Source organism: Chiloscyllium plagiosum, unplaced genomic scaffold (genome assembly GCF_037043375.1).
Source record: "Chiloscyllium plagiosum isolate Xiang-an unplaced genomic scaffold, Cpla_swu_hap1 HiC_scaffold_19, whole genome shotgun sequence".
NCBI classification, from domain to species: Eukaryota; Metazoa; Chordata; class Chondrichthyes; order Orectolobiformes; family Hemiscylliidae; genus Chiloscyllium; species Chiloscyllium plagiosum.
The window spans coordinates 24,130,134-24,147,001 of NW_028270157.1; the positions used below are offsets into that span (position 1 = coordinate 24,130,134).

Consider the following 16,868-nt stretch of genomic DNA (forward strand, 5'->3'; position numbering starts at 1 on the left):
CGATTCTCCTTCTCCTTGGATGCTGCCTGATCTGCTGCGCTTTTCCAGCAACACATTTTTAAGCAATTTTCTACATTGTCAGGTAGATGCCAACATTGTATCTCTACTGGAACAGTTTAGTTAATAATTTGCAAAGTTCTCAAACCTAAGTCTTCAGTGCTGTTGGCAGAGATTATTGTCAAGGTCTATTGGCTTTAAGACATAAGAACATAAGGGGGGCCAATGACTTAATAGTATTAGAGTAAAAATGTCTAAACTATTAATCTAGGTAATGTTCTAGGGACCCAGGTATGAATCCTGCTGTGGCACATGGTGGTATTTGAATTCAATTAAAAGAAATCTCCAATTGAAATCTAATCTTGACAATTAAACTGCTATCAAATGTCAGAAACACTCATCTTGTTCATGAACAACCTTTACAGAAGAAAACTGCTGTCTGGCCTACATGTGTCTCCAGACTCACAGCAATGTGGTTGACTTTTAACTGTCCTCTTGGCAATTGAGATGGGCCTCTCTAATTGTTGTAAATACCTCAGCCTTGTCTTTTGCACCGATGCACTGGCCTCCCCCGTAATTGGACATTCAGATATTGTACAGCCTCCTCCTTCAAATGAGTTGTTTTATTCACCACCACCATTTGAATGTGACAGAACCCCAGAACTCACATCAGATCTGTTTGTTGTGGAATTGCTCAGATCCATGCATTTACCTGCTGTTCATTTTTGCTTGCAGGTGGTGCTGCTTTGGACTTTGAGGTTGACGTCATTTCTAGGTATGCCTGGTGCTCTTCCTGACATGCCTCCTACAGTCTACTTGGAAGCAAGTGGTAATGGCTTGGTGGTAATGACAGAGGGAGAGATATGCAGGGTCATAAGGTTTACAGGCTGTGTTTGAGTATCAGTTGGCTGCTGCTGATGGCCCACAACATCTTACGGATGCCCAGTTTGAGTTGCTATTTCAAAATTTATCAAATTCAGCACGGTGGTTATCCCACACCACACAGTAGATGAATTATTCAGTGTAAGGATGGCACTTTGACACTTTGTTGTTGTAGAGACAATCACTTCTACTAATACAGACATGAACAGATGCTTCTGCAGCAGGCAGATTGGTGAGGATTAATTCAAGTATATTTCTCCTTGTTGCTTTTCTCACCACCTGCTGCAGACTTAATAAAGCAGCTTTATCCTTTAGGACTCAATCAGCTTGTTTCAGTAGTGGTTCTACTGAGCCATTCTTGTTTATGGACATTGAAGTTCATCCAGAGTACATTGGGCATGCTTGTGCTTCCTCCATGCTGGTGTTTAACATGGAGCAGTACAGATTCATCAATTGAGATGGGGAGACGGCAAACGTAGTACTTCAAAAGAGGTTTCCCTACTCATGTTTGACTGGATGCTATGAGACATTGAGGTTCGAAGTCCATGTTGACAATGCTAGGGCAACTCTCAAAACACTATACCACACTATTGCCACCACGGCTGGGTCTGCCCTGCTGGTAGAACATGACAGACCTAGATGTGTCTGGGACATAGTCATAATCACAGAACTTCATAGACAATGAGTGATAGGGAGGCTGAATAGGCTGGGGCTTTTCTCCATGGAGCGTCAGAGGCTGGGGAGTGACCTTACAAAGATTTATAAATTCATGAGGGGCATGGATACAGTGAATAGCAAAGGTCTTTTTTCCTAAGGTGGGAGAGTCCAAAACTAGAGGGCATAGATATAAGGTGAGAGGGGAAAGATTTAAAAGGGATTTGAATGGTGCATGTATAGAACAGGCTACCAAGGAGGTTGTCGGGGCTGGTACAATTACAACATTTTAAAAGGCATGTGAACGTGTACACGAATAGGAAAGATTTTGAAAAATATGGGCCAAATGCTGGTAAATGGTCCTAAATCAGATTATGACTTCTGGTCAGCATGCACGCGCTGGACCAAAGTGTTTGTTTCCATGCTATATGTCTCCATGACTCTATATTAACTATTGCTTAACTAGTTAGGTGGCACGGTGGCACAGTGGTTAGCACTGCTGCCTCACAGCACCAGGGTCCCAGATTCAATTCCAGCCATGGGCAACTGTCTGTGTGGAGTTTGCACATTCTCCCCATGACTGCATGGGTTTCCTCTGGGTGCTCCGGTTTCTTCCCACAATCCAAAGATGTGCAGGTCAGGTGAATTGGCCATGCTAAATTGCCCGTAGTGTTATTGCATTAGTCAGAGGGAAAATTGGTCTGGGTGGGTTACTCTTCAGAGGGTCGGCGTTGACTGGTTGGGCTGAAGGGCCTGTTTCCACGCTGTAGGGAATCTAATCTAATCTAGTCAGTGAGACAGCTCTCCCAACGTTTGCACTTGCCCCAGATGTGAGTAAGAAGGACTTGGAAGGTTGACAGGACTGAGTTGGCTGCTATGATTCTGAATACCAGTTGATTGGAGGGCAGCTTTGCAGATGACTCTGCCTGCAGGACTATCCAATGAGAGGCTGCACAGAGGAGAATATCCGAGTGTATGCATGCCAAGATGCTTGGTCCATTGGCAGGCTAGCATGTTGGCACTGTCAGGAAGAAAGGCAGAGTTCTGTCAAACCTGGCACATAGTTTTGTGCAGCACTTGGAGTTTATTCTTTCTTTCAGCCAAATCTATGGCAGAACCAGCAGACACAGCTGTAATGCAGTATCTAGTGGTTAATGCAGCAGCTTCCATTGTAGCACAAGCATGAAGGACCCTCGTGTCTGAGTGAAAGTTCACATTGAAGTAATGAGATTGACTCTTTTGGCAATGCCAGCCCAGCTGTCAGCATGCAGATTTATTCTGCTCCCAACATAGCTGCAGATACCAGTATTCAAGTGAACTTTCAGGCTGACACAGCGATCCAGATATCTGTGTGCTCCAACAGACTTACTAGGGTTACGACCCATAGGCAATAGCAGTGACTCCATCGAGCTTCAGGATGACCGTGTCTGTGCTCCCAGTGCTTGCACCCATTACTCCAATTCCACCATGCAGTTGTCCCTCAGCCAATTAGTTCAGATCTCCTACCCCATGTCAGTGGTGCAGCCTAATTAACGTCAAGTCCTTGAGACCCGGTTGAGGTGAAAGGAGTCTTTCAAGACTATTCGCTGTCTTCCACAGTAAGTGCCACTTTTTGCAGCCACTGAAGTAGCACTATGTAGGAGCACCAGGCCCAGTAAGACAGCCACTGGGGAGTGCACAAAGTGAAAATTTCCAGAAGGGTTATTAGTTGAGCCCCGATGATCTCAAAATCTCTGGGTGTGTCTCAAAAAACGTGAATGACAGCAATATTGATACTACGACAGTCATCATAAGGATCAGATTTACAATAAGTACCAGCTCTGACTTCAGTCTGAGCTTTCATTACAGCATTTGGGATGTTCCTGTCTGTATTGTGGAAACTGAGATATTAAGTATTCCATTTCAACCCTAAGTAGACATGAAATGTGTCATTCTCCATGGAGACAGCAGAAGATTTAGAGTTGGAGAGATAAGCAGGTGTACACAGTTAGCACTGGATCCCATTTCACCATTCTTCAGGGAAAGATAATTCGACCTTTAACGAGCTATTGAAGTAGCTTTTCTTGACCTGTTGAGTTACAACACTATGTGCTGCAGTGAAAAACCAAGCAATTGAAAGTACAGTCAAAAGAGAAAATGCTGGAAAATTTCAGCAGGTCTGGCAGCATCTGTAAGGAGAGGAAAGAGCTGACGTTTCGAGTCTAACTGACCCTTTGTCAAAGCTAAAAAACGTTGGGGGGAGAAATAGGGAGGTATTTGTACTAGGAGCTTTGACAAAGGGTCAGTTAGACTCAAAGGCTCAGCTCTTTTCTCTCCTTGCAGATGCTGCCAGACCTGCTGAGATTTTCCAGCATTTTCTCTTTTGGTTTCAGATTCCAGCATCTGCAGTAATTTGGTTTTATTAATTGAAAGTACAGTGTGCTCTCATTGAAGTGATATGGAATGATGAGGAAAATGGCAATCATCTAGGGTACAGAGAATTGGAGCTGAGATGTACTTTGAGGTCATCATGCCCCTGGAATGGCATTGCCTTTTTTTGATCCAATGGCAGGAGGACAATCTGCTGAGCTGACACAGACAAAACTGGACTCCTCCTTCCATTTCCACTGCTATAATCTGCGAGTGACATCTCTTTACCACTTAACGGTCACTCTGTACTGTGAAGTGGAACCAAGAAGGAAAGAAATATCTTCTCGAACATAACATATTCCTGAAAACAACTGCACATTTTCAAAAGTAACCATCTTATCCAATGTGCAGTGCAAGTAGTTGTAGTCTGGTGATAAGTCGCATAAACCAAGGAACTTTCAAAATTATTCCTCTGGCTGCGTTGAGTTGGCAGTTTGCTGTTAAGAAAGCATTTGGGATCCACCTTAACCAATAACTTGCCTTCTAAACTTGCCAGTCTTAAAATTTTCTCCTGTTGAGAATCAATAGGACATGGGTTTCAGATAATACTTATGCATTAAATAAGTAATGTTGTATGCTCCTTACTTTGCTGCAAGTTGAATAATGAATTACCTCAGCAAGAAATGGGATTATAATTTTCATAAAACTCATTCTATTCCTTCATTACTCCTCTACCACTAATTGAGTTTTAATTTGGAATTACAACACATTTTCATGCTTCATAGCATCCCTGCACAGATTGTTGTACACCCCTATTGACTTTAAGTCTGTCTCTGTCTATTTGAGTTCCACAGGGGTGATATCTCACTAAGTATAATACATAAATGCAAATACTCCTTAGCAGACAACTGTCTATTTGCCAAACAGTTTTTTTATTTAGAATTTGATTATTATATTAAAATGACTTGCTTTTGTATAAAAGTATACACTTGACTGAGACAATTAAATAGTAGATTCACACAACCCATTCTTCAAGCTAACTGCTTCACATCAAGAAAAAGATTAAGCTAATTTATGTTATTTCATTCAAAAGTAATTTGAATTATTCTTAGATTTTTGTTAAAGTTTTAGAACATTGATTAACCTACATTTTAAGTACTTTCACAGCTGTAGACTTCATCTTAGAATGAAGATGTTGTGAAACTTGAAAGAGTTCAGAAAAGACTTAGAGTCATAGAGTCATAGGGATGTATAGCACGGAAACAGACCCTTCGATCCAACCTATCCATGCCGACCAGCTATCCCAACCCAATCTAGTCCCACCTGCCAGCACCCGGCCCACATCCCTCCAAATCCTTCTGATTCATATACCCATCCAAATGCCTTTTAAATGTTGGAATTGTATTAGCCTCCACCACTTCCTCTGGCAGCTCATTCCATAAATGTACCACCCTCTGCGTGAAAAAGTTGCCCCTTAGGTCTCTTTTATATCTTTCCCCTCTCACCCTAATCCTATGCCCTCCAGTTCTGGACTCCCCCACCCCAGGGAAAAGACTTTGTTTACCCTATTTACCCTATCCATGCCCCTCATAATTTTGTAAACATCTATAAGGTCACCCCTCAGCCTCCGATGCTCGAGGTAAAACAACCCAGCTTGTTCAGCCTCTCCCTATAGCTCAGATCCTCCAACACTAGCAACAGTTTCATTGTAAATCTTTTCTGAATCTTGTCAAGTTTCACAACATCTTTCCAATAAGAAGGAGACCAGAATTGCACGCAATATTCCAATAGTGGTCGAACGAATGTCCTTTACAGCCGCAACATGACCTTTCAACTCCCATACTCAATACTCTGACCAATAAAGGAAAGTACACCAAACACCTTCTTCACTATCCTATCTACCTGCGACTCCACTTTCAAGGAGCTATGAACCTGCACTCCAAGGTCTCTTTGTTCAGCAACACTTCCTAGGACCTAACCATTAAGTGTATAAGTCCTGTGAAGATTTGCTTTCCCAAAATTCAGCACCTCGCATTTATTTGAATTAAACTCCATCTGCCACTTCTCAGCCCATTGGTCCATCTGGTCAAGATCCTGTTGTAACCAAAGGTAACCCTCTTGGCTGTCCACTACACCTCCAATTTTGGTATCATCTGCAAACTTACTAACTATACCTCTTATGCTCGCATCCAAATCATTTATGTAAATGACGACATGTAGTGGACCCAGCAAAGATCCTTGTGGCACTCCACTGGTCACAGGCCTCCAGTCTGAAAAACAATCCTCTACAACCACCCTCTGTCTTCTACCTTTGAGCCAGTTCTGTATCCAAATAGCTAGTTCTCCCTGTATTCCGTGAGATCTAACCTTGCTAACCAGTCTCCCATGGGAAACCTTGTAGAATGCCTTACTAAGTCCATATAGATCACATCAATCCTCGGCCCGCATCAATCCTCTTTGTTACTTCCTCAAAAAACTCAGTCAAGTTTGTGAGATGTGATTTCCCATGCACAAAGTCATGTTGACTATCCCTAATCAGTCCTTGTCTTTTCAAATACATGTACCTCCTGTCCCTCAGGATTCCCTCCAACAACCTGCCTTCCACTGACGTAAGTTTCACTGGTCGATGGTTCCCTGGCTTCTCCTTACCACCCTTCTTAAACAGTGGCACCACATTAGCCAACCTCCAGTCTTCCAGCACCCTACAAGGATGTTGCTAGAGTTGGAGGATTTGGGTTATAGGGAGAAGTTGAATAGGCTGGGTCTGTTTTGTTTGGAGCATCAGAGGCTGAGGGATGACTTTATAGAGGCTTATAAAATCATGAGGGGTATTATGAATGTGTGGGTGTCCTGTACTTTTAAGAGAGTTAAAATCTAGCAGTGGCAGCACCAAGTGTTCTCAATAAGGCACAATGTAACTTGTTGTCCAGCTACTGAGTAGCTGGTTGCCTGGAAATGACAAAACAGATTCAAATTAGGCCAAGCAGTTTACATTATGCCCTGAAAAATACCAAATTCCAATCAAGTTTGAATTGAGTATATTGACAATCCTAAAAGCTAATGACACAATCTGATGCTTTGGGGTATAAGACTGGGAAAAATTGAACGATTGGGAGGAGAACTGCCACAAGACCAACAGCTGTAGACTGCTAGTCAGAACTCTCTGAGAGGTATCTTCTAGAGAAGAAGTTTGCACCCAGATAAACCTCAACACTGACCTGGGGAGCCAATCTCCCGATGAAGATAAAGAGAAGATTCGAACTCTGGCTGGTTTTAAAATTTGAATTTTCTGTGAATCTTACTTGGGAGTTTTAGCATACTAGTATTATAGAAGGGAAAGTAAAAGGTAGATCAGAGGAAAGAATTGTAAATGTTTATTAATTATTCTCTGTTATACTTTAAGAAAAAAAAGTTGTTAATTTTTTACTTTATATAGTTCTTGACCACTCAAATTTTTACAGATTACTGCATGAATTAAATCTTTTCTGTGTTGCTGGTTTTAAATTAAGCTGGAGGGTTTGCCCCGTAACAGGGGCATGAATAGAATAAATAGACAAGATCTGTTCCCTGGGACGGGGGAGTTCAGAACTAGAGGGCATAGGTTTAGGGTGAGAGGGGAAAGATATAAAAGAGACCCATGCAGAGGGTGGTACGTGTATGGAATGAGCTGTCAGAGGAAGTGGTGGAGGCTGGTCCAATTGCAACATTTAAAAGGCATCGGGATGGGTATATGATAGAAGAGGTTTGGTGGGATGTGGGCCGTGTGCTGGCAGGCGGGACTAGATTGGGTTGGGATACCTAGTCTTCATGGGCAGGTTGGACCGAAGGGTCTGTTTCCATGCTGTACATCTCTATGACTCTAAGAGATAGAGGCACTGGAGAAGATGCGAAAAGATTTATGATGCTGCTGCCAGAACTAAAATGTTATAGTTGTCAGGAAAGCTTGAAAAGGCTCAGTCTCTTTCCTTCAAAACTGAGGCTAAGGTATGACCTAATGGACTCATTTGAAAAGAATTAAAAGGGTAGATGTGACTAGCTCTTTTAGCTAGTAAGTAGTTCAGAACAAGCCAACATTGTGGATTTGATTACAATTTCAGATGAAATTGACTTGAGATCTCCCTACTTGCTTTGTCCCAAGAATGGAGGGCAATGGTAAACCATTAGTTGGGGGAGAAATACTGCCAAGAAAAGAGCTCAGAATGAAGCAGCAGCAAGCAGGGAAGACATGAACAAATGTAAATGGATGTTCCACCTATGGGAAAGATGTGGAGATAATCTATTACAATCATTTCAGGAGGATTTCAGGAGCAACATCTCCAGTAAGCATGTGGATCACATTACCACAAGGAGTAGATGAGGCAAACAGTATAGATGCATGTTTGGAGAGGAGAAGTTTATGCTGGTAAGGTTAAATGAAGAAGGATGGGAGGAAGCTCATGTGGAACCAGTTGTGTTGAATCATATATTTTTGTGCTGGATATTCTAATCAATCAAGGCTATTAAATGTATTGATGTTCTACAAACATTCAATACCCAAACACAGATCATATTACGAGAGAACATAATCAATTTTGAAACAAAAACAGAGTGCAGGAGATCTGGCAACAGCTGCAGAGAAAAACAGTTAACATTTTGAATGTTAACTTTTGTGTTTTTTTTCACATATGCTACCCAGATCTGTTATGTTTTTTGAGCATTGTTTTTGTTTCAGATTTCCAGCATTCACAGTTTATGATCCATTTTAATTTCTTTTGGTCAGTTTCAAGATTGTGATATTACTGTTCAACCTTTGCAAAGAGAATCACAAGAAATAGGGACACAAAATTTAAAAATTTATCTCGAGCATCATGGCTTGTCATTTTACAGGAGCAGAGGCAGAGGTGAATACCAGTGGCTGCTGGCAATATATTTGGGCAACGGCTGAATCCGAGACACTGCACGTGTAATGTCTCCCACCCACCCTCCTCCTCTCACCAAGAAAAGGACTCTGTAGTGGGTTGATAAGGTAAGTTGATTGGTAAACAAATTATATTTTTTTTATCTTCTATTAATTGGTTAATTGAATAAGACCATAGCAGAGAAGTACCAGAAATTATTTAACTCAAATTTGTATATGTTAATTAAGTAGGTATATATGGCTGGGTAGGTAGTGTGCTGTAGCTGTATGATGGGGGAGCTGACTGATCCCATTGTGTACAACCACATCTGCAGCAAGTGTTGGTTGCTGGAGGAATTCTGGCTCAGAGTTGATGATCTGGAATCTGAACTTCAAGCACTGCGGCACATCCAGGAGGGGGAGAGTTACCTGGACGCTTTGTTTCAGGAAGCAGTCACACCCGGTAGATTAAGTATTTCAAAATCAGTGATCAGGTCCAACAGGGTGTGACTGTAAGTGAGGCAGGTAGGGGGATCCTGAGGTCAGAATGGAGGAGCCTCAGCTTTTGACTTTATCCAACAGGTATAAGATACTTCTCCCTGTATGGATGAGAGAAAGGGCTGTGGTCAGGATGAGCCAGCTGACTATGGCATCATGGTACAGAAGGCCATTCAAGAGGGAGGAGCAAAAAGACAAGTAGTTGTCAGGTATCATCCTAGAAGGAGCGATCACAGTATGGTTGAATTTAGAATACAGTTGGAGAGTGTGAAGATAAAATCCAATACCAGGGTTAAAAGGTTGAATAAGGGTGACTATGATAGAATGATGGAGGACCTGGCTAAAGTAGACTGGAAACAGAAACTTTATGGTGTGACAGTTGATGAGCAGTGGAGAACTTTCAAGCGGTTTTTTCAATATGCTCAGCAGAAGTATATTCCGGTGAGAAGGAAGGACTGTAAGAAGAGGAGTATTCTGCCATGGGTGTCTCGGGAAATAAGGCAGGCTATCAAAGTGAAAGAGAAGGCATACAATGTGGTCAAAAACAGCAGGAATCTAGAAGATTGGGAAAACATTAAAGGTCAACAGAAAGCCACAAAAAGAGCTATAAAGAAAAGTAAGATAGAGTATGAGAAAAAACTAGCACAGAATATAAGGATGGATAGCAAGAGTTTCTATAAACATATAAAACGAAGAAGAGTGGTTTAAGTAAATGTTGGTCCTTTAGGGGATAAGAAGGGGCAGTTAGTTATGGGATATGATGAAACGGCCGAGGCACTGAACAGGCATTTGGCATCGGTCTTCACAGTGGAGGTGACTAATAACATGCCAGTAATTGACAAAGAGATGAAGGTAGGTGAGGACCTGGAAACAATTATTATTATGGAAGAGTTAGTGTTGGGTGTGCTAATGGAGCTAAGAAGAGATTAGTCTCCTGGCCCTGATGGAATGCATCCCAGAATACTAAAGGAGATGGTGGGAGAAATAACAAATGGACTGGCGATAATTTTCCAAAATTCGCTGGATTCTGGGGCAGTCCCAGCAGGATGGAAAATAGCAAATGTGATGCCACTATTTAAAAAGAGCAGTAGACAAAATATGGGTAAATTATAGACTGGTGAGCTTAACCTCTGCAGTGGGGAAGATGCTTGAATCTATCATCAAGGAAGAAATAGCAGCACATCTCGAAAGAAATTGTCCTGTTGTACAGATGAAGCATGGGTTCATGAAGGGCAGGTCATGCTTCACAAATCTTTTGGAATTCTATGAAGATATTTCAAGCAAGGTGGACAACAGGGATCCAGTGGATGTGATGTACCTAGATTTCCAAAAGGCCTTTGACAAGGTGCCGCACATGAGGCTGCTGCATGGCATTAGGGATAGACTATTAGTGTGGACAGAGGATTGGTTGACTAACAGGAAGCAAACAGTGGGGATAAATGAGTGCTATTCTGGCTGGCAATCAGTGACTAGTGGTGTGCCTCAGGGATCGGTGTTGGGACTACAATTATTTACAATTTATATAGATGATTTGGAGTTGGGGACCATGTGCATGGTGTCAAAATTTGCCAATGACACTAAGATGATTGGCAGAGCAAAGTGTGCAGAGGACTGTGAAACTTTGCAGAGGAATATAGATACATTGAGTGAGTGGGCAAAGGTCTGGTCGATGGAATACAATGTTAGTAAATGTGAAGTCATCCATTTTGGTAAGAATAACAGCAAAATAGATTATTAGTTGAATGTTAAAAAGTTGCAGAATGCTAATTTGCAGAGGCACCTGGGTGCCGTTGTGCAAGAATCGCAGAAGGTTAGTCTGCAGGTACAAGTAATTAGGAAGGCAAATGGAATTTTGTCCTTCATTGCTAAAGGGGTTAAGTTTAAAAACAGAGAGGTAATATTGCAGCTGTACAAGGCCACATCTAGAGGACTATGTGCAGATTTGATCTCCTTACTTAAGAAAGGATGTACTGGCACTGGAGGGGATGCAGAGGAGGTTCACTAGGTTGATTCCGGAGTTGAGGGGGTTGACTTATGAGGTGACGTTAAGTAGTTTGGGATTGTATTCATTGGAATTCAGAAGAATGAGGAGGGATCTATAGGAACATATAAAATTATGAAGGGAATAGATAAAATAGAAATTGATAGGATGTTTCCACTGGCAGGTGAAACTAGGACAAGAGGGCATGGCCTCAAGATTGGAGGAAGCAGGGTTAGAATTGAACTGAGAAGGAACTTCTTCACCCAGAGGGTTGTTAATCAGTGGAATTCCTTGCCTAGGGAAGTAGTTGACACTACTTCAGTAATCACTTTTAAAACTAAGGTAAATAATTTTTTGAAATATAAAGGAATTAAGGGATATGGTGAAAACGTGGGTAAGTGGAGCTGAGTCCATGAAAAGATTAGCCATGATCTCATTGAGTGGTGGAGCAGGCTCGAAGGGCCAGATGGCCTACTCCTGCTCCTCGTTCTTATGTTCTTAAAGTAGGGTCATTTTTCACTTTGAACTTCCTCCACAATTCAACAGGACCATGTCTGATCGTTTACATTTACTATTCCTACATTTCTGATTTTCTTTTAAATGAAATAATCTCTGTTTTGAATATACTCAGTGACTGAGAAAGTACATTTCAAAGATACACAACTCTGAGGAAATTTCTCCTCATCTCAGATCTGAATGACTGAAATGTTGCTCTAAGACTGTGACTTGATTGCTCTCGAAACTTCAGTCAGTTGAAACATTTCCTAAAACCTACCATTCAAACCCACCACAATTATTACTCATTCTTCTAAACTTCAGGGAACATAAACCAAACCTACTCAATCTTTGCTTGTAGGACAATCCCCTTGCCCCACGGACCAGTCCTCCTTCCTCCTTCCTCCTTCCTTTCTCAATAAGGAGACCAAAACTTCCAGTATTTTGGTTTGACCTCATCTGTGTCCAGCATGTTTGAGAAAGGTGCACGACCAAGATAACAGATTGGTTCCTTTCTCAATACCAGTATTACTGAGAAGGTCCTTTCATAAGTTCACAGTGGTTCTATTACCAAAACATGATCCTACGAAATTTAACAGATTTTGAAGGCACAACTGATGTTTTTAGTTGTTATAATATTTTGAAGATTCATGGCTGTTTGTTATACACGCACTTACATTTATGTCAGCATACAGTGAAATAGCTGAACTACAGGCACAGTCTTCCACCCCAGCTAGGGAGAAAATTACTGCATAAAAATAACTACTTAGTGATAAAATGAAAGATTTCATTGACATTAAACTGTAAAGTGTATTCAGAAGCTCCATGAAGTGACTCCATGCTATACCTGGCTGTCACACAAACAAATAGCTTTCTCCATCCTCACCAACACAGTTCACCTGTCAGGTAGATTTATTGCTCCTGACAATTCTAGCTGCACGGCTAATTCTTGTTCCATGAAAATTGAACTCTAAAAGTCTTTACCTTGCAAGGTGGTTCAGGAGTTAGCACTGCTGCCTCACAGCAGCAGGGTCCCAGGTTCAATTCCAGCTTCAGGTGACTCTGTGGAGTTTGCACATTCTCCCCGTGACTGCGTGGGTTTCCTCTGGGTGCTCTGGTTCCTCCCACAGTCCACAGATGTGCAGGGCAGGTGAATTGGCCATGCTAAATTGCCCATAGTGTTTGGTGCATTAGTCAGAGGGAAATGGGTCTGGGTGGGTTATTCTTCAGAGGGTCAGTATGAACTTGTTGGGCTGAAGAGCCTGATTCCACACTGTAAGGAATCTAATCCAATCTAAAGTAGCATTATCCTCCAGGTGAGCCATCATCTGAGCCATCCACTGCTTCTACTTCATTACATGCATTACGTAGTACTGAACTCTATTTCAGTCATAATCTAAATGATAAATTCGAACTGGTGTGTTTGAATGAGAGTGATCATGTACTTTCAGTTACCCAAGCCCATAGACAATTAATGTGCAGAGATGTTGTAGAGAAAGGGAGTGGAGGTGTCAATGGCAAGGGCAAAGGAGTTGCCCACAGTCGGCCATCCTTTCCCAATGACCAAACAGTTTGATCAAAGGCTGCCCCCTGCAACTTGCCTAGAGATGACAAGCTGACTGCACATTTTAGCTGCTGTCTGCACCAAGCAGCAACAGGTCCATCTGCAGTTGAGTTTAATACCCACCATATTGCGGTGAAGCTTTAAATGGTTATTAATTGGGCATTTTATTGATGGCAAGCAAACGAGTACCAATGGGCAATCCTGCCCAGAATTCAGATGGTAGTGGGAGGGTGATAGAATTATAGTATGCCACCTAAGGTCTGAACCCCACACCTCCAAGATCATCCCAGAAGATTAAGCACTATGGACAGGAGCCTTACCTTAACATTCAAGTCAGATCATTCGACTCCTTTCATAATGTCTGTGTTAAGAAACAGTAGGCTTTGATTTCTCATGCTACTTTTGAAGCAAGCTTCTTTGTCAGTATGACAGGGCACCTGTCACCTTTTGGAAATGGAACATTCTTTACCCTACAGCATCCATCACTAAGTCTCAAGCACACACTCCGAGAATCTGGAGATGCTCCCAGTGGACACTTGCTGTCTTCCAGTACATTAAAACTGTGTTCCTTTCAACTTCACAACAATCACTTCATCCTCTTCTCCACTCCCCCGCCCTCACCCCCTTAAAATCTGCAGGCTACTATGAATTAACATCGAACATGACCAAGTAGTGATCTTTCTTGAACCAGCATGGGCATGCTGCCAAATTACTGACACAAATAGAAATTGCAGGGGAAATTCAACAAGTCTAGCAGCATCCATGGAGAGAAAGCAGAGTTAACACTTTGGGTCGAGTGACCCTTCTTTTGAATTGGTTGTAGCGAAGAAAATGTTGATATCCATGCAGAAAATGGTTACTTGTTACTGATTTGGTTCACATTGATTAGTTTTCTTTGTTAGATAAGGCAAGAACTTGCATGGGTTTTTAATGAATGAATGCAACAATCATTCTGCCTATTTGCTATCAAAAAACCAAAGAACTGCATAAAATACTGAACGAACTGCAGATGCTATAAATCAGAAACAAAAACTGAAATTGCTGAAAAAGCTCAGCAAGTCTGGCAGCAGCTATGGAGAGGAATCAACATTTTGGGTCCAGTGACCTTCCTCAGATCAGTTGTGAGGAAGGATCATCGGACCTGATACATTGACTGATTTCTCTCCACAGAGGCTGTAAGACCTATTAAGTCCTATTTTTGTTTCCCAAATAACTGCAGAGACTAGAAATTAGAAACAAAACAGAAATTGCTGAAAAAACTCAGTCAGGCAACACCTATGAGAGAAAGCAGAGTTAATGTTTCAGGTCCAGTGACTTTGAACTAATTTTTGAATAGGAGTTAAAAGTTTAAACTAACATGAAAATAGTTATGAGTGTTTTAGGAAAGCAAACTTGGTTCTGGACATTCTAGTTACTTCTAGAGCTCGTCTCAGCATGGGATAAGATTCTGATAAATATTCTAATTTAGTTTTAAACATGAATCTGCCAGAATTATTTGGCATGAGGCATGCAGCAAGGATTTTGCATTTATAATAACTTTTGATGGATAGAATACTTTATATGATATCCAAAAATTCAAAGTGTTCCTACAAAAAGATATGTTCCATTGAAACTTCAGTCATTCATTGATATTTTTACTTTTAAATTTATTTAAATTTATTCAATACATTTACTTTTTGATTTTGACTTACCAAGAACACTACTCAGAAGCAAGACCACCATTGGGTTGATTTTAGAATTTATGAAATTGCTTTGAAACTGTCAAATAGAAACAAAAATGCAGTTTCAAGTTAAGCTTTGGAAATATGAAACATTTTGATGTCATTAAAACCAAACTTCTTTGTCATTTTCTGCCCAGATAAATTACATTCTTCTTTACTCATGTTTCACCCACTAAATATGACACTACCAGCTAAAAGAAATTCCATGATTTCTTTTATGCAGCTATCTTATTTCAACTGACCAGCATTTTGCAAGAATTGTTCAATCATTTGATTTAGCAATTCTAATTTTACAAATTACATTTCTACGTTGGCAAATTCAAATCATTTACATTCCAGATGGTGACTGTAATCAATCAAATGCAAAAATTCATGCAGGGCAGAGTGAGCTGTGGAGAAATATTGAAGCCATTGAGCAGATGTTAAACTAAAGTACTGGTTTGAATCCAAGACTGGTATACAGGTTCTTAAAACAAAAACTCATATTTCGTATATAATCCATATATACCAGAAATGTGCACAACCACATATTGCTGGCTGCCATGCTTGTAAAATGAAGAACCAAAAATTTATTTTGCCTCAACCCCTGAAATCTTTCAAGCCTAAGCAGAATAGCAGCTGAGGCTGCATTGCTCAGTTTTTGGGTGCCTTGGTGGCAGTCTGACAGTCAGTTCCCAATGCAAGCTTTTATTTATATATGTATACAAGAATTTTTCTCCCAGCTTCAAGGCAGTTATTCAGGCATGCTAATGGCTCATGATGGCCTCATTTATATTCTTCGACTCCTCCAACTTCCCCAAGCAATGCTATCGTGAGGCCGGTGGTCTAAAGTGAATGACTGACAGGAGTGACTAGCCTCAATTTTGCCTGGGTCCTGGGTCTGTCTGCTTGGTTACAGAGATTATTCTTTGTGCCAAGCATCACTGACCTACGGGCATGACAAAAAAATGTTTACATCCATCATTGCTTGTCAACAAACCTATTCATTGCTAACAATATTACAATTCATTACAAACTCAAAGGGGGCAGTGACATAGCATTAATGTGGACTAGTCATCCAGATTTCCAGGATAATGTTCTGGGGACCTGGCTTTGAATCCTAGCACAGCAGATGGTGAAATTTGGAAGCAATAAAAGCTGGAATAATAAGCTAGTCTCATGAAGACTTTTTTTTAATCAACTGTTATAAAAACCCATCTGGTTCACTAATGTCCCTGTTAGGGAAGGAAATCTGTCCTACAAGTGACTGCAAATCAAAACAGTGTGATGGACTTCCAAAATGTCTGGGAAATAACTCAGAGAGCTAATCGTTCAAGGACAATAAATGATGAGCAATAAATGCAGGTTGTGCCAGTTAACACTACAGCCTTTGCAGAAATAAAAGGAATTAACTCTTCACAAACTGTTCAGTTGAATAGGCCCCATATAAAAGAGCTCACCCAAAATGTTGCATTAATAACAATTTTAGAATTTAGGTGAGCTGTTATACTGCTTCATTAGTTGAACTGGATGATTTAACCGAATAATTCTGATTTTCTTAAACTGTCCTTTTCTCCAGCTCCGACACACTCCATGCAAACAAACTCAATCATTGGAAAGACAGCCAATACCAGGATATTCAGAGGAATTCCCAAATGTTTTCCAGAATATCTACTTCTGCTTTAGCATGGAAAAAATCAGTTTTTTACAGAAATATTGACAGGCATTATTTCAGTGGTTCTTCTTGCTAATGCATTTTTAAAAAATTCAGACACAAGCACTATCAGCTGACAATGGAATACAAAATCTCCTCATGCTTTTTCTAAATAAACAAATTCTTCATATCAATGTATGTACACTTCCATCCGTTTT

General features: G+C 40.9%; 1 protein-coding gene across 5 annotated transcripts in view; it reads left to right on the forward strand.

Moving 5' to 3' along the window:
* Positions 1–16,868, forward strand: part of mgat4c (mgat4 family member C) — a 438,829-nt gene that overhangs the window by 334,153 nt on the left and 87,808 nt on the right. For 4 of the 5 annotated variants that reach the window (XM_043709709.2, XM_043709714.2, XM_043709710.2 and 1 more), the window contains exon 4: positions 8,749–8,887. The exons of the other annotated variant lie outside the window; for it this stretch is intronic. The gene's annotated coding sequence lies outside the window, so the exon portion shown is untranslated. The remainder of the gene's footprint in view (positions 1–8,748; positions 8,888–16,868) is intronic. 5 annotated transcript variants of the gene reach the window in all.